The following is a 27705-nucleotide window of genomic DNA, read 5'->3' as shown; positions in this document are numbered from 1 at the left end:
GGACAGAGTCAAGGAAACAGAATTTAGTATTGAATGATATTGTGTTAGTTGATATTAATGCTGTCAGAGATGCACTAAAAATGAATAAATCCCCGTGGACGCTGGGATACGCAATGACAATTCATTCATCTCAAGCACTAACTATCAGTGATACAACTGTCTCGATTGTTGATGATCGAATCGAATGGTCAAACTTGGTCTACTTGGCTATGTCCAGAGTCAGAAGAATATCTCAACTGCCAAGAATTGTCTTGATAGATTCAATAGCTGATAAAATTAATAATGAAAACAACAGCGACATAATAAGAAAAAAACTCGCCGGTTACAAACAGAGTGACAAAAAAATAATCGCGATTTCGACCTCGACGATGACTTCGTTGTTGCGCTGAAACAACAGCAGAATAATCACTGTGCGAGCTGTAATTGTATAATGCTATGGCAGTATTCAAGTAATAATCCAAGACAATTCATCGTAGATAAAAAAGATAACAGTCGCGGTCATACACGCGATAATATCATGTTGACCTGTCTTGAGTGCTGACACCCTTGGCGCTAGTTAAGTGATCCGGGTGGTAATTGTGTGTCCTCAGGAATTACTTGTAATTGCTCACGTGTGAATCCACGTTGAGGAGCAGTTGAATCCAACCTGTAGATTGCTGGTCTGCCTGACGATCTTGTCACGGTGGATATCTTGTGTGTGGAAACACTCCAAATAGGATCAGTCGCTCTTCGTTTACCACCTTCAAGTTCACCTGGTTCATATAAATATCTTACAGTGACATTACCCAGTATTGGTTGTACTGAAGAATCACGTCGTACGGGTATATGTTTTTTTGTGATCGCGATGGCAGGTTTCATGTTTGTTGTTCGAGTAATTTCATTATTTAGAGCAGCTATCACGCTTGGTAATCTTGCAACCCATTCGTGCGATCTCGTATCCTGAATGAATTCCTTCGCGTATTGATATCCAAATAACCGCTCAGCAAGTGTTCGACTGAATCGCTCAACAATTGCCTGATCACGGTGAATTTCAGTATGCCCTCGTCTGATGGTGACGTTATGTTGCTTCATCAGCGATGATACTACACCTTGAAATTCTTTGCCAGGATCAACTTGTAATAAATTTGACCATCGTAGAGGTCCTCGTTGATAAATTCGTTCAAACGCAGAAGCAACCTCGGATGCTGTTTTATTTGTTAAAGGCTCAGCATCTTTGTATCTACTTGCAACATCAACTACAGTTAACGCGTACTTGTATGTGTTTTGACATCTCCGGATTTTAATAGTATCGTGTGGCAGAAATAATATATCAGCCTGATGAACCTCATTTGGCACACTAACATTGAAATGCGCAAAGTGAATTTGTTTAGGACGCTGCAGATAACCTGTCTGTCGGGATAACCATTTTTTAGCAGTAACTCTCGTAACTTTTGCTGCTTCAGCGAGTTTACTAATTGCTGCGCTACCTCTCCAATATCCGCTTGGGGAATAATAAATCGACTCCATTATATACCAGCACCTAGCGCTAATTTACCTTTCATTGCAGATTTTATTAACCAGGATGCTAACTTTTCTTTGAAAGATTTATCAGTGATGGCATTTAACGCATGAATTAATTTCACATCCGCAAGATGGCGCTGTTGCAAATCCTTACTTCGGTAAGCTACATCATGAGCATGACACGCCTTATCAATAGCATTTATCGGATACTCACCTGGATTGGGCTGATTCTGGTCATTAAGTCTGATATCAAGTCGGGTTCCAGGACCACAGTAATTATATCCTGGAAGATGTTTTTCTCCTGGGTATTTAGCCCACGGAGCTCCTGGCAGCGCTGTTAACCTGGCTGCGATATCACCTCCCTTTTTAAAAAAAATAAATTTGGACTTTTTTGTGCCGCATCGTTCACACTTGCCTGTAAGCGCAGATCGATTATTTTTTGTTGTAGTGGTTGTTATATCTGCAGTTGGGGTACGTGTTCTACATTTCAGACAATATAAATCCATATTATTTTATGATATATCTAATGGAGATCACTGACTTTTCTGCTACAAAACGACAAGAGCCAATCAAACATAACTCAGTGCTACCAAATTCTGTCCGAATGATTATTATAGGCCCATCTGGGTCGGGTAAGACGCAGTTGTTACTTAATTTAATAATGAAATGGATGAAGTGGGATAAGTTGTATTTGGTAGCTCCATCTGTGGACGATCAGCGATGCTACAACGTGTTAAAAGATTTTAATGAGAATGCAGCGTCGATAAATGACGGTGATGATGTTATTGAATTTATTACTGATATCGCTGACTCGCCGGGTATCGATGATATTGACGGGAGCATCATTAATTTAGTCGTGTACGACGATGTGATGTTGGACAAACAAACAAACCCTGCCAGGATATTTTCACGCGGCAGACATAAAATTGTGGATGTGATTTATGTAACTCAACGATATACACAAATTCCGAAAGTGATCAGAGATAACTGTAACATTCTTGCGCTGTTCAACGGCGTTGACATACACACATTACGAAATATACATCAGACTTGGTGCAGCGGCGACATGGACATAAATAAATTCAGAAATTTCTTTAGTCGTGCTCAGGCAAAACCATACGGATTTGTAACGATAAATTTACATGATCCTCGAACACGGTATCGAGTTGGGTTAGATACAATTTTTAACTAGACAGCACGGCGACGACAAGCAAACTCTGCCAGGGACTTTCACAGAGCAGCAGAGAAAGTGACGACGCCACCGAGTGTTTTCGCAAGATACCCCTGCGCGGACAGAAATAGTTGTATGGGTAGATATTTTCATGAGATAACCCTTCTAGTCAGCAGAGAAAGCCTATTTTGTCATGTTTTCTGACTAGAAGGGTTTATTTTGTGAAAAATAATCTTTCTATCTAAAATGTTCTCGATAGAAGGCTCTGTTAAGCGAAATACTTTGTGGGATTCACTTTCTCTGCTGCTACATTAGTTGTTATAAATTTTGCGCTTCGAAGAGACACGTGAAATATGTACAAATTTATTTCAAAATAAATCTCTAGATTTAAAATGTGTGTCCTTCTGCACATTGTGACAATACTGACTGAAATGTTCAACCCTCAATCTTGAATCTTTCATAGAGCTGAACAAACTGCAACCAAAACGAGAAATGTAAAATCCATTCAGTGGTTTAATACATTCTGTGATGATTGTTCCTTGTTACGGAGTATGACGGAGCTTTATCAAACTATATAGGTTTCTTGGTCGCAAAAAGCAGTGTATATCTATCTATCTATCTTAATATATATATATATATATATATATATATATATATATATATATATATATATATATATATATATATATATATATATATATATATATATATATATATACATATATATATACTATAAACTTATAGCGCATGCAACAGAAAATGTAGACATCATTTCTATCACTTATTTTAATGCAAATTGTTTATTTGCTCAAGCCAAACCTAATCAAAGTATAATGTAATATGATAAGATGTTAAAACACATTCGAAAAAGAAAAAGGTTGGTCCTCATCACAATATTTGGTAATGAACAACTTAGCTAGCGAGGACACTAAAATACCTAAACATTTTAGCGAAACGTTCATAATTTGCATAGATATATGACGTGGTAAGGACACGAAAGGGGATACAGTTATGAAAATTGATCAGGTTCTTAAATGTTTGTTGACCTAAACTATACATTTCTTCTGACTGAGCAAAGTGTCTAAAATGATCCAGTTTAATTCACACTGACCTTAATATGCTGTACATGAAACAATGAATAATATGTACTATGTATTATAGATATTGCAGACTTTTAAGTGTTTAAAGAATTTGACTGATTATATCCTGGCTGGAACCATACCAGATATTTCTAATGATGCTTGGCCAATACAGTAAAGTACAGAAGAAATAGCAGATCAATTAAACAAAAGCACAAAATTCATGCAAACACTGAAATAAAAATTATATGTCCATGTATATGTATGTACACATTTCTATGACAATTACTAAAACTAAAACAAAACATTTATTTTAACAAATCTTAAAGATACATGTCTTCGATAACAATGTTCAAATAGTACTTGGGCAAGACAAATCAGTTAACAGAAAATAATTAAACAGACGATTGCTTTAACTTTTTACCAAGGTTGTCTATTTTTAGATATATCGGAATGAAGTATAAAAGCACGCAAGATAAATCTAAGGATTGAAAGCATATTTTAACAAATGAATTATGCAAGTATTTGCACAATGGGCATATACTTTTTCCCCAGCATGAACTATCTACAAAATTCGGAAAAGTTCTTCACGTTAATTCACTATTTCAGCCTTTTCAGGTAACCTACCAATAGTTCAGTATGACCGACTGTATCTTAATTGCTTTCCAACGCAAAAATATAGTGCTGTATGTATTTTGTTATTCCTTTTCACATATATGCCAAAAGTATATTACGTTCCGTCTAGTATAATAAATCGGGTATGAGATAATTCTTGTTTTCGTGGATTCTGTACATTTTATAATCAACAAATATTTTATTTTGAATCCTTACATTTTCATATTCGAACAAAATGTATATACAAGCTATGCAAAAGGCTACATCGGATTATATTTGCATATATTTAATTTAACCTGATCAAGCGCTTCTATCACTGACGGACCATTGTTCCAATCCTTTCTCAATTACAGACACAACATTATAATACAATTATGTCATGGGTTACAGTCATAAAAACTAAGTATTTAAGTCATATGTCCTTTTATTCTATATCAAAATAGGTCTCTATAAGGTTATATATATATATATATATATATATATATATATATATATATATATATATATATATATATATATATATGCTTTACTCATCACATCATCAAATGTAATAATTGTTGCTATTTCGAAATGTTTATTTTCTTAATATCTGTTATTTATAGCAATATACCACAAATCAAAGGACTAAACCTGACAGGATGCTAACAATATAAAACAAGGTAAACGATTTCATGGGTTTCAATCTCGAGCTCTTTGAAAGTTTCACTCTTTTTAGGTCTTCCAAATCATTTCTCTTCTAAGCTTGTAAAACCTGTTATTATTGAACAATTAATGGAAAACAGTGTCCGTTTTAGACCAAAGTTTTAAATATTTTGGTAATCATTACCTTTGATCGCGTATGACCTCTTAAGATGGGCGAATATAAAAAAATTATACTAAAAACTTAAATACATAACAATTAAAAATATCTTCTTTGTCGCTGTACTTGTCTTTTTTATTTATAATACTAATATCAATTTTACTCAATTAACATGCCGGTCTTAAAAAGTAAGAGAAGTTTTAAACTTAGAATACTTTAAAACATTTGATGTTGATACAGTTTACTGTATACGACTGTAATCAGATACTCACATGTAGTAGAGTTGACACGTGATATCTTCAAGTTAATTAACAATTAACATAGTAGCACGACAAGGGCAGTTTAAAGAGGATGGTTTTGACAATACAAATTAATTGATTTGTGATTATGATTTGTTCCTTGTATTTCTATTGCAAAATAAATGACAGTTGGGAGAAATTTACAAAGATTAAAAAAAAGTAAGTGACCGTTTGAAAAAAAGAACAGTAAATCCACTTTGCTATTATATAAATCGTGTACCGATAGACCTTGTATGCAATGGGCCTAGTACGTAATGAGCCGATTGGGGAAGGCCGAGGTCGTTATTGGTCGTGAAAGGTAATGGTCCGGATATGCTATAGGCCGAGTAGTCCAGGAATCATAGTTGCGATCCGAGTTTCTAGAAAACTCAAAGTTGATAGAAGAAATATTATTTTGTAACCATTAATTAATAACCAAAACTATTTGCTTTTCGTTACTACGGCTGAGGAAGAGTTCCATTAGGAAGCCGAAAGAACTGATCGTCGTTAACACCAAATATAACAAGTAAGAACAACAAGCTTTTCAAAATTAACAATTTAATAAATAATGTATTTACCTTTATTAAAAAGTGAAAAGAGCAAAATGAACTTTCGACATTGCAAATTAAATCCCAAATAATGCTAGAGTTACAGACACATGTCCTCATGAACACAGCTCTGATTAAACTTTAGTGGAAATCCAAATTAAATTCAATGCTGGAAGTTTTGATGTACCTATAGTGGTATGTGTTGTGATGAGGTAACAACAGTCTTTTATTGTATGACAATAATGCAATCTAAGAATAAATCCTTCGCTGAAATTTCACAATAATTCAAGTCTCTATTTCCAAGAATATTATCTTTTTAGCACTTTGTATTTCCAGGGAAGTATCACTTTAATTAAATAATTTGAATACATAAAATCCAGCCCAAATGAATTACTGCACACACAAATAATACAGTTGATTATGCTAAGTTCTTAAAGCAGGAATACATCATTTCTAGATAAACAAGATTAAATAGTCTTGTACTTGACCTCAGGTCACAATCAGAATTTTCTAATAAGAACTATTATCTAATGGAAAAAAAGCCTTCTAGAAGGTTCTACATGTTCACATTTATTTATAATTAAAGTCTATTCCTACACTTATAATATAGAATGTGAATTACATCAGGTAGACCAGGGAAATTTATTAGGGGGATTCTAATAACCTAGACCTAGATCCAGACACAAATATGTATGTTCACTTCTATTAATAATCTTCTGAATACTGAACACATATACAGAGATAATATTTTAGCTATGAATCAGGTGCCTAAAGAATTAAAACAATCAATTAATCAATTCAAGTAGACAATGATATTGATTTTGGACAGGGTAAAGGCAAACGTACTATATTAAATTACCAATAGCATATATGGAAATAAAAATATCATTTTTTAATAAACTAACAAACAATGCAAATTACAATGCTCTAGTATTTTAGCGATAATTCATTGCGTTACGAAAACATTATGGAAGATAATATAACTATAGACAGAATTATACATATATTTGTTGAATACAACCGTTCATTTATATAGTTTACTGATGTCCATTACATGTTGCATACTTATGTTTTTTCTTCATGACGATATGTCATTTATTAAAAACGAAACATTTAATAACGTCTTTCTCTACCCATGAAAATTGAAAATGGCCTTTATAACATCCGCTATGCTTATCTCACTTGCTTTAACTTCGATTTCAGTACCTCCAACAGTCATGAAGAAAATAAAATTTGTATCGTCCTTTGGCACCCTTTTATAGAGAATATTAATACTGACGTATCCAAACTTCATACACCCGTCATTTGTGACGTAAATTGGGGGTTTCTGAGTTGAGGCATATACTGTAAATTCAATGGAACTTTGACTTTCTTTCGTCGGTATGTAACATTGTTCTGTAGTAGTCACGTTTAATACCACAGACTGTCCTATTTCAACATACTTATCAAATATGTCGTTACAACGTGGGCCACCGTCGCCTTCTATTCGCTTTCTCGTGTCATGCTTTGCATTGTCAAACGGAAGTGTTTTATTAACAGCGTATGTGTATTTGCAGACACGACGTGAAGCGGATTATGCACTATGGCCAAAGCTACTGCCCCCTTCAAGACCACGAATCCTGCGGACTATCTTGTCTTTCATCAGCTCCTTAACATCGGCTATAATGCTTTGAGTTGCATTAGGTAAGAGACATTTCATTACTGGGGAATTTATATGAAGCTTGACACCTGTCAAGGACACTTTGTTGACATATTACGTCTGCATAATGACAGTGCGATGATAATCACCAGACGTATCCTCAAAGATACTTTCAACGAGGAATGCGATTGAACTGTAACTTTATTATCGTTACCCGGAGCAATATCTCTTTTCTTTACCTCAAAGTCTCTGATCATGTTTAGATACTCATCTTTCGTCTCAACCTGGAAGCGCAGGTACGCTTGATTTCAAACAAGACTGATTAACAATTGCTTAAAGGCTTCGTCTGCTTGAGTTCCTCCCCATCCTCCACCAATGGCTCTCAGAAAATCTTGCAAAAAATCCAAATCCAAAATAAGAATGGGGGTACAAACGAACTGGTTGGTTTCCGAATGTAATGTTTATTTATCATGTTTTATATGTAATTTCGACTCTAAATGTTTACTTTTACGGCTGTAAAATATCATAACATTGTTAGAATGTATTGCGTTCACTGGTTTATGTTAATACACAGCTGTCAGTTAATTCGGGAAATGAATTATATATTGCATACAGCGACACATCTTGCCCATTTTACACTCTGATTTACCTAAGTATATCCACGGTTTTCAAAATTTTATTCTTAAAACAATCATCGAAATTGGGTAGAACAATTTGATACTAAATGTCTGTTTTAGAAGTAATTTGACGGCACTTTCTTTTGAGAAAATTAATTGTATCGATCATAATTATTACATGCAATATTTTAGGTCAGATTCTTTCTAGGATAAATGAAAGTATAAAATGATCATTGATCGATGCTCAACAAACTCTGCAAACACCATTGCGTTGAGATGAACAAGTAAATAATACCGATCTATTCTCAAAGATATGGGGTATTTCTTCCATCTCATGAAATGAGATTTGGAATGTCTTTTTAATTGGAATGACCAAAATTATTCAATGTAGTGTATTCATGCCAGATTCTTGAATGTTAAGAAAGAAGGAATAAAATATTACTCATCTGCTGAAAGACAAGTAGATATAGCAATGAAACAATTATGATAAGTATGTACAAGTTGTGTAACGATTTGTTGGTAACGATGATAGGGAGCCTTGTAATTCTGACGGTTGATAGCCTTATCATCTAAATTTAGGAATTAAATGTATTCTTTTCCCGAAACATAGACACAGTTTAGATGGATGAAAACTTGTGGACACGTGCTTGATCAGATGAATATATACACAATTGATAGCAGTTACAATGTGCTCGTTTATACAAACGTATGTAGAAAAGCATGTTTTATCGTTAGCTTGAAGAAAAACAGAAACTGAAATGAAAAAGTATATGTATACATAACCGTTTCTAGAATATGAGTGGAGAACCACTGAACTTTCTGGCTTTGATGTATATTACTTTTTCTTGAATAGGACTGAATCTCAGTCGAAAATTTACACTTTGATATTGGCTGATATACCAAAAGGATTTCTCGTCTCGATCGTTCAGACACTTGTGTGGCTCTTTACTTTGTCACTCAGCTGAAGGAGGGGTGGGGATACAAATATATCATTAATAATAAAGAAATACAAAAACATTGGTTTTAGATTATTATCTTCCACATCTTAATCATACTTTTGCATGTTTACATCGCAGACATCATTGATGAAAATTCGATCTGACGATCATAGCAGAACTTTACAAATATAATTTACAACAATATAATGCTAAACAGTAATTATTTACGATTTTACTATTACTTTTTGTTTGCTTTACTTCCATGGCAGCATAAAAATAAGCCAGATAAAATTAACAAGAATATAATTATGTACTAAATAAATTAACTTTTTTTGGAGCGAATTTCCTTTAACATGAATACGTTCTCAAGCAGCTTTAAAAACTCATTTTTATTATTTACTGAGCTATAACACTTACGTTATTAGTATACGAACTTGAACTACAAATATAAATACTGTCTACTGCAGCATAATTTAGGCAACTTCTCTGGGAAATAAGAAAATATTATATCAGTTATGAAGCCCATTGAATAATTAAAGCGGTCAAGCACATTACGAATGCAATTTAGTTTAAAGGTATCCATAATACATATCATTATTGATTCATAACGTGTCAGGTGATGACGTCATTAGTTCAACATGATATTTACAAATGGTCGAGATCATGGGGTACGTTCGTATCGAACAAAAACGAGCAAAATATTTCATTGAGGAAGTTTTTCTGAGTTTATGACTTCATAAAATAATGAAACGCCGTTCCAGTTTAACGAACAGTTAGGTTTGTATGTATCAAGGAAGAATCTATCAAGCAGCTGGCTAAAATGTAATGATGAAAAATGTACAGAGAAACGGAAACAGCTTCAAGTATGACGTCTAAAGATATGACAAAAGACGATTATCCATACCAAGACATAGCTTTGAAAGGTTTAATGAAAAAATATGCAAGTAATGCAAAACGTTACTTAACGAATCAAAGGTATGAAATAGCGATTCCAAATACGCTAAATTACGTAGAATTTCAGGATCAGAATGTTGAAAGTACGAATTTACTTTCAACTTTCGCCTGTATTCCATCATCGTACTCATTCATTGTATTAATAATTAATGATATCATTATCAATAGCTGTCTCCCTTAGGTCACCTACCCCCTGCCCATCCTCACCTCCGAAAACCCGAAGTAAATCACACACGCTTACTTCGTTGTTTTCTGTTTGTGTTGGCTGTAATATAATTATTACAATCCAACTTGATGCTTTTTTATGACCTTAGTACCTTAGTACTCATTCACCGTTGAAATATTATACAGTTTATTGATCTTATGAACACGAGCTTAAATTTCAGTGGTTGGGATTCGACATTTTCACCCCACCTCTCCTGGAAAAAACATTTATGCAGTAGATAATCCTTTTAAAATTACATCATCCTAGAAATATGTATATATGTAGGTTAGGACGGCACCTTAGCACAATCTTGACTATATAGTGCCAAATAAAAAATTAAGTACTGCAAATATACAAGTTCAAATTGGTAAAGCATTTGGATGATGAACTTTTCAAATAAACATCCACTCCAATAAGATGAAAGGAAAATGAAAATATGTTGCAATTCGTTAAAATGGTAGATGAAATTAATATAACAATAATATAAGCGAAATATAACAACAACAATTGTAACACATTTCAAATATAAGGTAAAATGTGTTATAAGAAACGCAGTTAAGACAGTCGTAGCTTTTCGCTTATGTTACGTCATCAAAAACATTCTGAATTAAAATAAAACTCGGATCAGATCAATCCTTCAATAACCTGACTCGTTACTGGCAATGCGTCTCGCGCAAGAACGGCTCCAGAGCAGAGTTAGATTTCCCCTGAAACATGGTCTTGAAGTGGTTTTGGACATAGACCACAAGTAATATTATTATATATTCACAACATTTGTTTCTCAGTACTGACCTTTCCACTGTGTGAAAATATATACAAATCATATATTAATCTAAAATACCTTCAAAGATGACCTTATGGTTAAGTTCTTGGCAAAGGTTAACTGGCATTTTAGGAGTGGCTGGACTGTAAACAGAGCAGCATGCAAGGGAAAACAGATTTCACTTCCGGATCATCACCAAGGCCTTATTACTCATATGCACTGTCGCAGAAATACACAAAGACAACCACACACTCATATTCTCAAGTATAAACAATTACCTCTAAATCCCTGCCAAAATGCATAAATATAACTCTGTTCTCACCACCAAAGTAAGAGTGAAATATGTTCTAAAAAAAGACTAGAACTACATTCGGGTACTGAACTGGAATTATTAATAGTGACGTGATTAATGACAGTGTTAGAAAAGTCAATTTAAAAAAATGATGCATATTTTTATATGAAAATTTAAATGTAACTTAAATTTTAATGAAAGTTTAAAACCCGACAACTTTTGTTATATGGCAAAGTCTCTCCATTCCTTTATTATGAACATTAATGGATTTCCTTATCAGGTGTGAATCAATTAAACTAGAGTTTGTCAAGCCAAGGTAACACCTGAACTCTGGTAGCATCTAAATATGCTAGCTAAGGGTATTAACCAAGTACATGACATAATTTCCACCCATGAAGGGGATGAACCCTCATACGTTCGGCTTCCTCCAATATTAATGAAGAGTTGGTGTAGTTCTCTGAAACCAATCTAGCATGCATTTTCCTAGTTATATAAGTGTGAGAGATAGGATACTTCTTGTACTTTACATGCAGTTATTGTAACTTTAACCGGATGACACTCTGCGCTGTTATTCAGGGGATAGCTCAACATGCCAGCATTATTCAAAGGTCTATGGGGGAGGAAGTACTAGCAACTGGTGGAAGCGATCAGAATACCTGGTCCCTGATCAAGTGACTCATCTTAAAATAACGGAAATTGATAAGAACAGAAGTTATGAAAATGAAACTCTCCTGTGATGAAGTAGAAAGACTGCGACTGAACACAAACACACAGAAATGTGAGGCTGTGAACAAATCAATTAGTGTTTCAGTACCTAAAATGTGAACTATTCCAGAAACTTTGAGGCAAGAGTGCAGTCAACAATACACAGACTCAAAAAACAGACTGGGATCATCACTGAAAACAAAAGTGACACACTTGGGAGGTAAACTTTCAACAAGGACTCTGAGATCACTGGAGACAATGGGTAAAGACTGCACTTACCATCAATTGTATCAAAAGAGTCCACAAAATAGACAACGTAGTCTAGCAAGACGAGGAAATATGATACAGGCCCATCTGAGGTACAGGACTCAGCAAGGCAATATGAAGTGTGACTACTGCAAAGGACTGCTAGACACCAAGGGCAATCACTCCTATGCACAGATTTAGCAGGAGCCAATGGACACTGCAGATAGAAAAAAATTATCTTAATTCCATGTGCAGAATGACAGAGCTTAAATGCACCATGAATAACACATGACACAGAAAGGAAAACTGTAGTGGGGAAATCCGTAGGTAACACAAAGCATGTAATGTGCAGTTGTGTTACTTACTACCACCTGATGAGACCTTTGGAGGGGACGGAACAGTTTTCTCTGAAGACCCAAATAAAGAAATTAAAAAGCAAAATTAAAAAATCTTAAAAAAATGCTAAACTAGCATACCATGACATGACATGACTTACTAGCTGAATAAATAAATGAATGAATGGAAGAAAGGAAGTAAGAAATGTATTTAAGACAGCACTGTCATACCAGCATGGTCTACTAGCCATCCATTGATCCATCCATCTATCCATCCTTCCTTATGTCTTTCCTTCCTTCCATCAATCCATCCTTCCTTCGTTCTTTACTTCCTTCCTATCTTCCTTCCATCCATCCATCCATGCCAGACATAATTCGATATGGATGTGGGAGGGTGTATAGGATATATCATGATACCTGTATTATTCCATATTACAATTTCAACTTTATCATGAAGTTTGGAAAGTCACAATGGCCAACGCAATGCCCATAACCATTGCAGCACTGCCTATTATTGTTAACGGAATGAGGTTCTAGAATCACGTGATCCACATTCACACACAAACTATTGCGGCATAAATGGGATGCATCGAGCTCCTTTAGAATAATCAGACTTCTCAACTATACCATTAATGCCAGTCTGTGGAAATGCTTTTTCTTCCATGTGTTTGTCTCAAGATCCCTACATGACAATAAGTCATATTATCTTTTAGATATTACATTTCCTGTCCATATTCTACAATCACTATCATGTGCTAGCATAGGATTTATAGAGATTTTTGCTGACATGCTTTGAAAAAATGCCCCATTGCAACTTGTATATGGTGCAGGAATACATTGCTGCTAATAATACTAATAATGCGTGTCGTCTCCAACAGATACCATTTCTGTGAATTTATGGGGGAAAAATTCATTTCTTAATTAAAAAATTTATTAAACCTTTTTAAAATTGAATTTTTAAAATTTTGATTATATTTCCTAATTGCTACGGTCAATATACACAAGGTGTAAAAATTTCATGTGTCTATCCTTAATAAAAAATATTTTATAGCATTTTAATGTTTAATGAATACTGTCCTGACAGGATTTTGAACAAAATTAATTTTACTATATGTTCTCTACATTTGTTTGTCAGTACTAACCTCTCCACTGTGTGACAATCAATACAAAATCATATGTTAATCTAAAATGCCTTTAAAGGTGACTTCTCGGTGAAGTTCTTGTCAAAGGTTCACGGGCAGTTTTTGGAAAGGCTGAACTGTAAATATAAATGCACGCAATGGAGCATAGATTTTACTTCCCGATCATCATCAGGACCTTATTACTCACTGTGCACTGTCGCCGAATTACACACAAACAACCACACCCTGAGCTCATCTTTTCAAGAACAAGCAATTGGTTTTCAATCCCTGCCAGAAATGCATTAATATAACTCTTCTGTCACCACCAAAATGAGAGAGTAAAAAATGTTCTAAAAATAGACTAGAACTACATTCGTTGTACAGAACTTTTGAAGTACTACTTGTGACCAAATTACTTCTCCCAGGGAAGGTAGCGGTGTTGAACAGGGATGGTTAGAAAGAGGGTATATAAGGGAAAAATATAGCGTAAGGTAGGTATTTCCGGTGGGGAAGGGACGAAACTGTGCGAAATAGTTTTCTTTTTCATGAAAGGTTTGAAGAACCGAAATTCGCCACTGGAGGAGTATCAGTCACTCGTCGCTCTTGATCAGTCACAGCTTTGCAACAGAAGCCAGGGCCTAGAGAAAATGAGAGGTGAAACGAAACATGTCGGTCGATTGGTGGTCCTCTATGCTTTTCCAAACTAACTTTAACAACAGCATTGTGGAACAATAACGTGTAAATTCTAATCAAGAACAAAATTGAAGAAATGAGTATTTCGCTTAAGAAAAGGGAAGAAAACGTTAGGTTTAAGTAACTTGAAGTCTATGATGATGACGCATCTTCTGTGACGTCATAATATTGATAACGTCAAATGTAACACGGATAAACGATGAGAACTTCCTTTGTCTTTTCATCGGATGATCGGAATAAACCTCGAATGTAAATAACTGCCATTTTAAAGAGGCCCCAAGCCATTGGATAGTTCTGTCATAATAATTTCATGACGACAAAATGACTAGACCATATATTATTGCTAACATAAACGTAAGGAATGTTTTGAGATTATTGAAACCAGACGGATTCTTTAATTTCTTTCGCACTAATGCAGGAATAACATTAGAAATAAAAATGCAAGCATTTAAGTGATCGTTTAAGTCATCAAGTGTTTTTTTCCATAGTTACCATCTAAACAAATTTTTCTTCTCACATCTAGATGGATGTTTGTCCGTCAAAAATGTACCAATTTAGTATCACTATATTTACCTCCTTTTGACCTATCTTAGTATCTGGCCATTCTGACTCGTGTATGCATACTGTTCTAACTGCTGCTTTTACTGCTTTTACAAATATTGATGAAACATAGAGTAAATGCTACCATAAATAATTCCCCAATTGATCTACCATCAATGATATGTGTCTAAATTCTCAAGAAAACCAGGATTTCTAATTGACATTAGTCAGAAGAAAAGGAGAAGCAAACGGGTCTTTATATACACTTCAGTTGAAGACACCATATGAGGGAATTAACAGATCAATTATACGTGCAGCAAAGTTTCTTTTTAAAACTCTAAATTCAAGAATCACATTAAACAAAATTTCGTGTCCTCTTGTTATGAATATTGTACCACTATTTAGGGACATTGTTCACCTTGTCTTTTCAATCACACATATCTGAAGAAGAATATAGTCAGATCTTTTGCATGACAAATATTTAACTTCCGATGAAACTTTATTTGAAAAAGTCTAATGGTTATATTTTAACGGTAGAGTGAAATACGTGTACAAAGTTCAAAAGACGCTCACACCATGTTATCTGAGTACTTGTACTGCAGTCACTGCGGTTAATAGTTGAATCGTGCACTCTTCTATTACAAACAAATGTACAAAAGAAGTTTAAATTTTTCTGAAACTTCTGTATGGTTCTGTCTCAGTCGTCTGTGATAATATTTATCTTAACTAGTCAGTGTATTATATTGTACATGCTTTATTATTACATACTCATTTATGTCTCCGTTAATTTTACAAAGGTCAGAACGATATTGCACACCTCATAATGCACTCACGTGCACGACACGTGTGCCCAGTAGTGTATTAAGAACTACTTTGTAAACAAATCATGTACACCCAAGTAGTAGACGTTTTTCTGTATGGTTGATTAAGATTGTTTCTGAATGAACTAAAGCAAATGTTTCGTGGACTACCACATACCAGCTGTTTTGCAATAGTCCGCGTTAGCTATTTTGATACAATGTTTTGGATTTAGGCAAGCGATAAACGCCAGACAGGTCATGCAAATGCTTGGTCCCTACAAATAACATGCACATGATAAGGAATAAACTTGTCTTCTTTAGCTGGTAATAAGAATGACAAAACATATACTCACATCCTGAATTCCGTCAAAATGTAGTTTCCTAGTTCTGCAAATCCTAATGACATGGGTTCTAAAGCTTGATTACACATTTCGAAATTATAATGTAATTTGGACTACATTCCAAGTACCATTAAATCCTCCTTACCGCAATCAAAATGAAATGAATATCATATTCCATAGCGTTTTCTTTATAATTAAAATTGAAAGAATTCATATGTTTCGCACAATATGATTCCAAACATTCAATGACAGAACAGAAACACCTTTGCATATGTAAACAAGCTGCCCCCTTGCTACTGAAATCAGATGTACTTCATGCAGAATTGTCACAGATAAATCCAGTCCATAATCACAAATTTGTTTAAAATCTACAAAATACCAAAATCTATTTATTCCAGACCAAATGGAAAAGTTGTTGCAATGCTGATTCATTCACAATATGATTCAAAGTTTCAATTTTAAGTAGACGGACATGCCATTTTCTATTGAAAGTGATGCCTAGAGCACGATTAAGTTCCAATTTATCTAGGCGGAGATATGTGCGTATTAATAATGTTGTTACTCTGGACTGATGAATATGCGCATGTGTATTTTGTTTGAAGTACAGCATACATTCAGTTACTTTGTTTCTTGAAATGTAACTTTTAAATATAATTAGGTCTTAGGGAGAATAAAAAATGAGCATATAACAAGAATGTTACTGCATTTGTATGGGAAAATATGAACTCGTTTCGTCGGATGGATGTACTTCACTCCCAAGGTCGTGCGGTATATCCATCCGAAAAACTCGTTCATATTTTCCCATACGAATGCAGTAACCTATACATACTGTACAGTTTTATGCATGGATTTCATGATATTGTTAATAATAATAATAATAATAATAATAATAATAATAATTTTGGTGAAGCAGTCCATATCAGTGGGAGCTATCACATATACACATCTTATTGCCCCAGTACCGTACATTTTTATAAGTGTACGTTATTCACGATACATTTGCAGTTATAAATATGATTCTACATTAGTTTTATCAACTTTTATGTTTATATACCTTCTTTTGATTTTTCAAATAAATTGTTTCTTCTACATAGTCGTGAAAACAGATGTCATTTAACAATCGTTAATATCTAAAGAAATTCTCAAGGGTTGTATAGCGAACATGTGGGAGATAACTATAGTTGAAAGTATTACATGCCATTATATATTACTCCCCTTGCTTAACATAGTTCAGTCCTGAGCTAATTATGGAAAGGACATGGTATGCACACACTGAAATTAAATGTAGTCCAAGACCTGAAAAAGCGTTGTTTTATGCAGGGGTAACGGAGAAGGGGTATACTATTTCAATGTTTAGCTATACCCCATTCGTATTTTACGGAGTGGGGTATGGGTGACGGCAGCTAGAGGTAGCAGGCATGCTCACAAAATCTCCCTGCTATAGACGTGCACGACAAGGCATGAACGTTTTATACAGTAAGTTTTCGTAACAGTCACAAGATAAAAAGGATGCCCTGTCAACGCTAAAAGTAGTTAAGATACCTTGATATTCGCATAAACGGGCCCCACGGATGGGTCCCGATAGTGTGCGATACATATAAATAAGCTGAAGTGTGAAATTTTGTAACTTTTGACACTGTGACCGTACCAAGGATTTCGCCATGGGGTGTTTCGCGCGTTTTGAATGTTTCAAACATATCGTCTATTGGAACGCCTCAATCCATATCATGAACCAGAAAATTAAAAGACAAAACCAAAAAGAAAAAGAGAACAAACTTCGTTTGGTACGAGGCTAAATACACAGATGTTGCTGTAGCTGTAATTCTCTGTGACCAAGTACAAGAGGAAGCAATATGCATTGTCTTTCATAGCTTGTAGATTTGTTCGTACACGTATCAATGCATGTATTTTCTGATAATAGTTTTAAAACAAACATCACTGTTTACAAGTGAATCCGACACTGATATAAGTTCACGCGTTATATATATATATATATATATATATATATATATATATATATATATATATATATATATATATATATATATATATATATATATATATATATATATATATGTGTGTGTGTGTGTGTGTGTGTGTGTGTGTGTGTGTGTGTGTGTCAAAATTAAAACCGCAGTAATTCTTTCTTATTATGTGCAACCTTCATAAATGTACCTTTTGACATAGCTAAATGTATGATACCCATCAAACATTATGGTTCTACTATGCCAAAAATGGTCACAGTGACCTGTTATTTATATAACACATTTTTTGACAGCTGTTTTAGCAGAAACCCTTACTTTGATGAGCATTTTACTTCTAAATGAAATGTAGATCGCTGTGACATAACTTATGCTAATATTTATATTTGGCCAATCCAATTTTGTACTTTTCTTGAAAATATTTTTCTCCCACAACTTGTAAACGTATCTACCCGCAGAACTAATCTATGCTATTGTTATGGTGGATGTACATGTGCATGTTCACAATGTACAAATTTGATTTTTATTGTTTTCATTCAGCGTCTGTTTCTGTTGCATGAATGTAATCATCATAGGTTATCTGTATCCTTTTCATCAATATCACACCACCATATGACCCTTAGGTAATCTCGACCTGATTTCCTGGTTGTGTGCTCTATTCAGAAGGCTATATTTTAAGATATTGTACATTATACTAATTCGTACATTACATTATAAATACTAATTTAGGGTACAACTATATCATACCAAAAGGTTTTTATTCCTTTTCTTTGTGACCCACATTTCAAGTTCTTCGAACTTTTACAATAACATGCTCAGATGAAAATGGATCAAAATTAATACATATGGATCCATGAACATGAGCATTTTCGGAGCACTCATTTAGAAAATAACAAATGTAACCTTTAGTCTCTAGACAACAGCAATTATTTAAAAGCAAGACCATTAATGTTTTCTTTAAAATAAATAAATACTAGAATTCCTAGACGACATTGTAAAATATGTGATTGTGCATTGGCGTTGATTTTCATGTTTTGGCTGTGGCTGGCGTGGCTTTCTTACTCTTATGTCTGCTTTCACACGCCTGAAATTTAATTCTTCAAAACCTCGATTTTTATTTGACAGTTAGTACAGCATTTGAATATACAAGTTATCTTTTTCCACTGTGTAACAATTCCCTCATTGAAGTATTCAGCGGTAGTCATTCAATGTAGTCGTTCATTGTAGTCTCTCCTTGTCATTCATTAAAGGACTCATTTGAGTCTATTGTTGTAATCTCTGTAAATTGTATTGTTTTTGTGATGATAACCGATGCTTAAACTAGATATCTACATTTTGAGTTTTAATAAATATTTCCAACACATTATTTGCCGATATAAAGTGAACAAATTATTTACGTTGTATACCTACATTTTTAACATCATTGTTACATTGATTGCTAAGCAGGTAGTAGCGTCTGCACATTGTAACAGTGATATTGTTTTTAAATAACTCTATTAGATTTCTCTGAGTAAAATAACCAAATTTATCCGGGCTATATTAGATATATAGATGAATATGATAAATCTTCGTTTTCCTTTAAATATTCTTCCTGGTACATGATCACACAATCTGTTAGAACAAAAATAGTATTTTTTTTCTATCCTTAACTTCTGCTGGGCTAAATCCGTTTCCATCATTAATCAAGGTACTAATCTTGTGTCGACCGGAAGTTTCGTCAGGATGTTATCAAGTACATTACATTTTGGATTTCGTTCAAAGTTTAATACAGACAATAAAATGTACACAAATGATTAGCATTGTTCTTTTTGTGCAAAAAATAGATCTGATTCTCAATTATTGCTTGGGGTTTGAAAAATATCACTGCAGCCTTCTTATACTTTCTGTGCTCGTATCATGAAATCTGTCACTCCTTGAAGTCATTAAGGGTTATATTTACCGGGGATTGTTTTGGTATATTTAGAAGTTACTACTGGTATACAATTGCATGTTTTTATATACATGCCAGCCATAGTTGTGCATATTTCTTGAATATAATCTATTATTTTTCGTGCAGACAAACCATTTTCTTGACTTGCTCTTAGAATGTAAACGTAGTTTAATGCACAAAACGCCGCCCATGCATAATTACACTTTGTGTGCATATTTTACCACGAAATAATTGACTGTATTCAATATATAATATGCATTAAAATCAGGAAGAAGTTCAAATACAAAGATCTATTATATTTGCATTGTAATCAATCAAATATTGACTGTAATACATTGGATATATTGTCTACATTTCTTAATGTACATTGTCATTTTGTATATTTAAGCTGGGGAATTGTGAACTTTCGTATTTGTCAGTTATATGTTCATAGCACGTTGATTATACCAAACACTCGCAGGGCTATTCATTGTGTATTTAACATTTCCTAGAAGACTTCTTTAAAAAGAATTGCATTGTTTGTGGTTATTATAAATATTAAGACTATGACTATTATTATTTGTTTATTGATAATAATTAGAACATATTCAAGAGGAAATTTATGCAAATTATGATCAAAATAAGACGGCGGAAATATCACAGTGACACATGCGGGTCGCCTCACAATGTATATATAAAGAGAAACTACATATAGACTGTTATTGATATATTTTAGGGCTAAGTATTGACATAACGGGCACTCCAGTTCAAAATAGCTGCTATAAGTCTTCCCCTCCAGCCCACAACCATCATGTACTTCATGTGACACAAACAAACCGAATTTCCGGCTGGAAAAGAAATTACGTCTCAGTGGAAATATGCATGACATCTGTAATATACTTATATGCTAAGCAGTAGAAATATCAGGACAAAATAATGAAATATTCCAATTCATGAAGGTTAACTATATCAAATATAAATAACAATATCCCTGCCTACAGAAATACTTTAAGGTTCTGTCTTTGAACACCAAGATAAATTAAAATTGGTAGGCCTAATCTTCTTTCTCTTGTAATATTGGAATATGGAAGAAAACAGATATTTTCCAAACGGCCGTAATAAACACACTTATATCTCTAAATATAAGCCAAGACTTTAAATGTTGAAAATGTGCATTTTAATTTACCAATTGTATTGCTGTCGTCATATTTCGTTTTGTGCCTGTTCAAAATGAACTTTGTAGTTCTCTTACAAGTATTGGAAGTTGTGCTTTTATCACACAAATGATGCAGTCTATTTAAATTCTGTAATAACTTTCTCTTAAACTGTGCATTTATATACGATCTATTGTGTAAATGTAACAGTTGGAAATGTACACACTATTTGAGTTTGAGCTCAGATTGAGAGGCAGAGAGAGAGAGAGAGAGAGAGAGAGAGAGAGAGAGAGAAAGAAAGAGAGAGGAAATGTTAGGCTTTTCCACTTACAATGGCCAAAAAGCTGACAAGAATTAAAATAACGACAGTCTGCATGGTATCTACGTTTTCTTTGCTAGGGCTATGTGAGTACTCTCTATCCAGCTGTTTTCGAAGGGTTACTGTCCAACGGCCTCTTTTTATACCTTTGATTTACACATACTTTGTATCGTTTTATGTTAAAAATATACTCAAAAACAATCACACATTGCAATATTCAAGCAGCTTTGAGAGTTCCATATTTGTTATGAGGAGGACAGTTCTAAATATCATTTCACAATATGCATATCCAATCACAAATAGCTTCGCCTCTAGATCTTTTCATTCATGGAAAAGGTATGTATTCACATCGAAGATGATAAAAGATAATTTCCACATCTTGGGGCGATAAAATTGGATCATACGGCTGTTTCATCAAAACAAGTACTTCTCATGAAATCAATTACATCGTCTGCAACATCAAATGTGTAATGTGGTCAACTACCTGACGACGTTTCGTTTGGAATAAACAAACACCAAGGCTCGAACGCGCATTAAAGTATAAAATAGTAAGCTTTTCTGTTGTTAGAAATCAGTCCGTCGTTCATTTACTGATTTTTCGAATTGTTCAGCCACTGGCAAGCAGCAAATGTTTCATCTGAAAAATACGTCTAAAACTATATTGCAAAAATTGTAATTCCTAGTCGCCTTAAGCAAAATTTGAAAGGAAAATGATTCAGCATCTAGGTTCATTCGCATACACAAATGTAAAATAAAAACTGTATTCACTGTTTAGCAACATGAGAGTATTGTTGTACAAATGCAGTCGACACGTGAGAGTAAAATAAATAAGCTGTGTAGATTATATCCCAAAAATATAAATATTTTTACATGCAAAATGGGATTCTCGACTTAACTATAGAGGCCAGACAGCCAACATGTGAGAGAGCTTTGGAATGAATTTTATATCAGATCTTGTGGGCGTTTTAAATATAAATGTAATTCTTCATTTATTCACTTGCTCTTAGTTTATCTGTGTTGTTTTTGTTATTTCTAGAAGAATCGACATATGTTCTCTAGCACCAGACAGGTATCTACAAATTGATACTATTTTAAATGGTCCAATTAATAGCTCTTAACTCATCTGCTATTAATGATTGTCTTTTGATGCACATGACATTAATTAAGGCACTGTAACATACTATATCGGTATCCATGACGTACCGTTACAGCTTGACTGATAGTTAAAGACGTATGAGTTCATTTTGATTCCATCCAAATAGAATCTTCACCAATTTACACTTTCAGAGCCTAGTATATACACAATATTTTGTTCACTCATCCAATGGAATGTCTTCTGGACCAATTCACTATTATTATTATTATTATTGGAAATGTTACATTCCGAGTCACGTTTAAATTGAGAAGGTATAATAAAATACAAGGAGATTACTATTTAAATGAAGGCATAAATGAGTTATTTGTTATGTTAATTTGTGTTCAGTTACTATTTGAGACGATGTATTTATTTAAATTATTCCTGTTAATTACATAATTCTAGGTCACTATTTTGGCAAAAAGTTTTGAATTCATTCAGTGCCATTGTTCGTTTATATCATTGCGATTCATCGGGACTTTTGGCATATCAGGATATTCAAGATTGTAATTCATTTAGAACCCGACTGGATTTCATCTGGAATAGTTAAAACGTTTGACCTTTTGATAGAACTGTCAGGACTATCGAGGATTTAAATCATAATCCCATATATTCCTTTTAAAATGTTCACATTGTATTCGAGAGAAATATATTACTAGCTGAGTTTCCACAGCACTTGTTGGTTTTTGCTTTATTTAGTTACTGAGTGTAAGGCCACAGATTCGTAATAACCAAAAGAAGTTAATTCAGATCATAGGCGTTGAATACTTTTGGCCGTGGCCAAAACATATAAAATAGCTAAGTTCGCTGGTCGCTTGAGCATGAACAGTTCCCCTTTCCACTAAGTTATGCACATTTGTTAAAATAGTACATCCTACATGGCTTCAGGTCACACAACACGAAAGACTGGGCCACGTGCGGTAGGCGGGCCTTCGGCAAGACACTCCCGATTGAGATCTGCAACGTCAGAAAGTAATTTCACTTGCGACTATTTAGTTGTCGGCTTCGAGAGTCAAATGGGGAATACAGTTGAAAGTCATATATCCATATAAAATTAATAAAAGAAAATATGTCCCGTTTAGTTATACTCTTTGTTCTATGCTGTCTGAAATCTCTAATATTGTCTGAAATAAATAAGCAATTCCATACCTGATTTTGCTCACGTTTCGAATGATAACGAAATTGTTAATATTCTGTCACCTTCTATTTTTATATTTTAAATCGTTTTATTACCAGTACAGAAGTTATGACTGGCATTGTTTATTTCCGGGTCGAAGTACAATATGATTGGTTGACAGATCATATAGGAAGTAATTTATATTTGCATTGACCTTCGCAGATAGTTTTAATTAGGCCATTTATTGAACTTACGTAAATATAATGCATTTTTCTAAAGCAGACAGTATATTGTATAGCATATATCAAAGACAAACATTGAATGAAATCGAATTACAGAACATACTTTAGGTGTCATACCACGAATTTAATTCCTATAAACGGTAATATTCCCACTCTCATAAATATATTTTGGACAAAAGTTCATGTTTTACACTGTATTTGATGCTTGGTATCTTGTTTTACACATAACGTTCCTATGAGTGGAAATCAATGTGCAACGCACTTGTGTTTCGACGGAAATGTGCACCCTATATTTTATCTTCGGTATATATATATATATATATATATATATATATATATATATATATATATATATATATATATATATATATATATACATGCTCTGAAGTCTGAATGCATGCGGAAGTAACTTTCAATAAAGTGATCAGGTTTTTTTCAAACTCACCGTAGTCGCGTCGATTTTCTCCAAGGTTAACCACTCCCTCTCAAACGTACTTGTTCATTAGTCTGTCTCTTTCTGTGTCTATCTCGCTCTGTCTCTATCTCTTTCTCAGTATACCTTATTTGTGTCAGAGATTTTGTCATTGACCCAAGCTGCAGAAATGTTTTGATTTTATTGAAGAGCGTTTAAATATCAATGCTGGTAACAGTACACATTATAGTTTCAAAGTAGAACATAGCCCTGTAATAAATTTTCATCTATGATAAAATCATTTTCTGCAAACACTTAATCGTCATACAAGTATTTCGTCATATGTATGCCCTTTTTGGGTATATTACATTGAGAACATTATTTCTAGGATAATGGATACGACTATATGGAATGTTTATGTATCTGTACGTTTGTGTGTCTGATTAATTAGACATTATATAGTACTTCATCTACTTGATCCAATACTATAATTATTGCAAAGATCAGTAGGATGTAAAGACCATCATTAGGTGTTTGAATGATATAACCTAACATTCAGGAGAAAAAGAACAGAGGAAACTCTTTTTTTCTTCTTTCTAAATATGCAACAGTCAGTCAATTTACGTAAGTTAAACAACATATATCAGTCCAAATAGGGGTCTGAGTGAAGTCCTTTGTGTTTATCGCCTGCCCATTGCACATCATCTGCCCAATACATGCAGAAATACCCAGTAACATAAACTAGTTTGACCATGCTCATGCGTGGTATTAGTAAGTTTCAATAAATATTAACTTTTGTCATTTATTCAACTTTGCTGATTTGACTGTAAATTACGTTTATCTATCTTTGTGCTTCTGTTCCCTCTTCTTCTTCTTTTTCTTCTTCACGTATGGATTTATTTTAATTTGTATTGCTTTCGTTCTTAAATGATGCTTAGTCAAACGTTTAATTATACCGATGATAACTGCCCTTCAGATCTGGTAGAAGGAAGACGCGACTTTCTTTGGTTTCAGATATACTGTGAAACTGTGGAGATTTCCACGTCATGAACCTTACGGGAACTTATGACTTAGGAACATTCCGATTGTTAGAAATCTGCAATTTCATCAATTGTTGTCTCGTGTTGTTGCACACCATACATTTTCACGAGATTAAATTTTCTCGAATTTTCTCTTAACTCATCTGCTGTTAATGAATGTCTCTTGATGAGCATTACATCACTTAAGGCACTGTACCAACTGCGCATAAGCATACTATATGTGTATCCATGATGTAATGTTACAACTTGATTGATTGTAAAAGACGTATGAATTCATTTTGATTGCATCCATATAGAATCTTTAATTTACACTTTCAGAGCCTAGTATATACACAATGTTTTGTTCACTCATCCAATGGAATGTCTTCTGGACTAATTTGCTTTTGTCATTATTATTCTTATTCTTATTCTTATTCTTATTATTATGTTCTTATTATTATTATTATCATTATTATTATTATTGGAAATATTGCATTCAGGGTCACATTTACATTGCAAAGGCATGACATAACGCAAGGAGATTACTATTTAAATGAAGCATAAATGAGTTATTTTTTGTATGGTATCAACTGCTGCAGTAGTTTTTTATTTTTGTCCCCATTACTCTCATTTACATACAACGTTAAAACTCATATGCAGTTCAATAGGGAACAATACACTAATACTGACATTAACAGTAATTTGTTTTATCAAGATTTGGTGCATATACCCAGATTATAGCCTTATTGTAGTGCTAACAGAGGTGCATACTTATTAATTCTTTTGTTTGGCTGAATGAAGTCCGAACTTCTAAAGTCAGAAAGTGGTGTTGGGATGATTTGTTAATTTAGATAATGAATCATGTTATTAATATATATATATATATATATATTGTTCTGTAATTGAGGGTAGAGGCCTACCTGAATACATATCTTTTCGTCTGGTATGAAAATTATTAATAGGATGTTTACAGATTCAAAAGTCTGGTGTTGTTAACAATAAGGATAATCTAGAAGCAAGTTGTTACGAATTTTATGGGACAATGACTCATCCTGGTTCTGATATTTTGTCTTAGCTCTATATAAAAATGTAGCTTACTTCAGATCCACTTATTCCTTACCCTAACATTAGTCTTAATTGAGTCAACTTAATTTGTTTTCAGTTACAGTTTGAGACTATTTATTTATTTACTTAAATTATTCATGTAAATTACAGAATGCTAAGTCGCTATTTTGGAGTTTTTTTTTGAATTAATTCAATGATAGATGGGCGTTTGCGCGTCTGAATATTAGATACTATGTAGTACTTTATCTACTTGCTGCAATGCTATAATTTTCGCAAAGATCCGTAGGATGTAAAGACCATCATTTGGGTTTTGAATTGGGTTTTGAATTATATGACCTGACATTCAACAGAAAATAACAGAGGAAACTCTTTTTTCTTCTTTCTAAGTATGAAACAATCAGTCAATTTACGTATGTTAAAGAACATATATCTGTCATGAGTGGTCTTAGTAAGATTAAATTATAGTAAATATTAACTTTTGTCGTTGATTTGAATTTGCTGATTTGACTGTAAATTAGGTTTTTGTATCTTTTTGCTTATGTTCCCTCCTCTTCTTCGTGTTTTCTTCACGTATGGATTTATTTTTATTTTCATTTGTATTGCTTTCGTTATTAAATGATGCTTATTCAAACCTTTAATTATGCCCTTGATTGGTATCAGATATACTGTGAAACTGGGGAGATTTCCACGTCATGAACTTTAGGTGAACTTATGATTTAGGAACATTCCGATTGCTAGAATTCTGCAATTTCATCAATTGTTGTCTCGTTTTGTTGCACACCATACATTTTCACGAGATTCAATTTTTTCGATTTTCCAGCTGGTCGCCGAAGTTGCAAAAATAAAACCTCTTGCAGTTTATTCGTATTGGAAAGTAATTACAATTTTTGCGCTTCGAAGAGAATGGTGAAATTAGTACAATTTTTTTTTTTTTAAATCTCTTGATTTAAGATGTTTGTCCTTCGGCACATAGTGACAATACTGGCTGAAATGTACAACCCTCTGTCTTTTATCTCTTATAGAGTTGAATAAACTGCAAGGAAAAAGAGAAAGGTAAAATCCGTTCAGTGTTTTAATACGTTCCGTGATAATTGTTCCTTTTATGGAGTAAGATTGAGCTTAATCAATCTATATGAGTTTGTTGGTCGTAAGAATCTATACATTTATAAATA

The sequence above is a fragment of the Sinohyriopsis cumingii genome, chromosome 6, assembly GCF_028554795.1.
Source record: "Sinohyriopsis cumingii isolate HCF-2022 chromosome 6, ASM2855479v2, whole genome shotgun sequence".
Taxonomy (NCBI): Eukaryota; Metazoa; Mollusca; class Bivalvia; order Unionida; family Unionidae; genus Sinohyriopsis; species Sinohyriopsis cumingii.
This window is presented reverse-complemented; position numbering follows the sequence as displayed.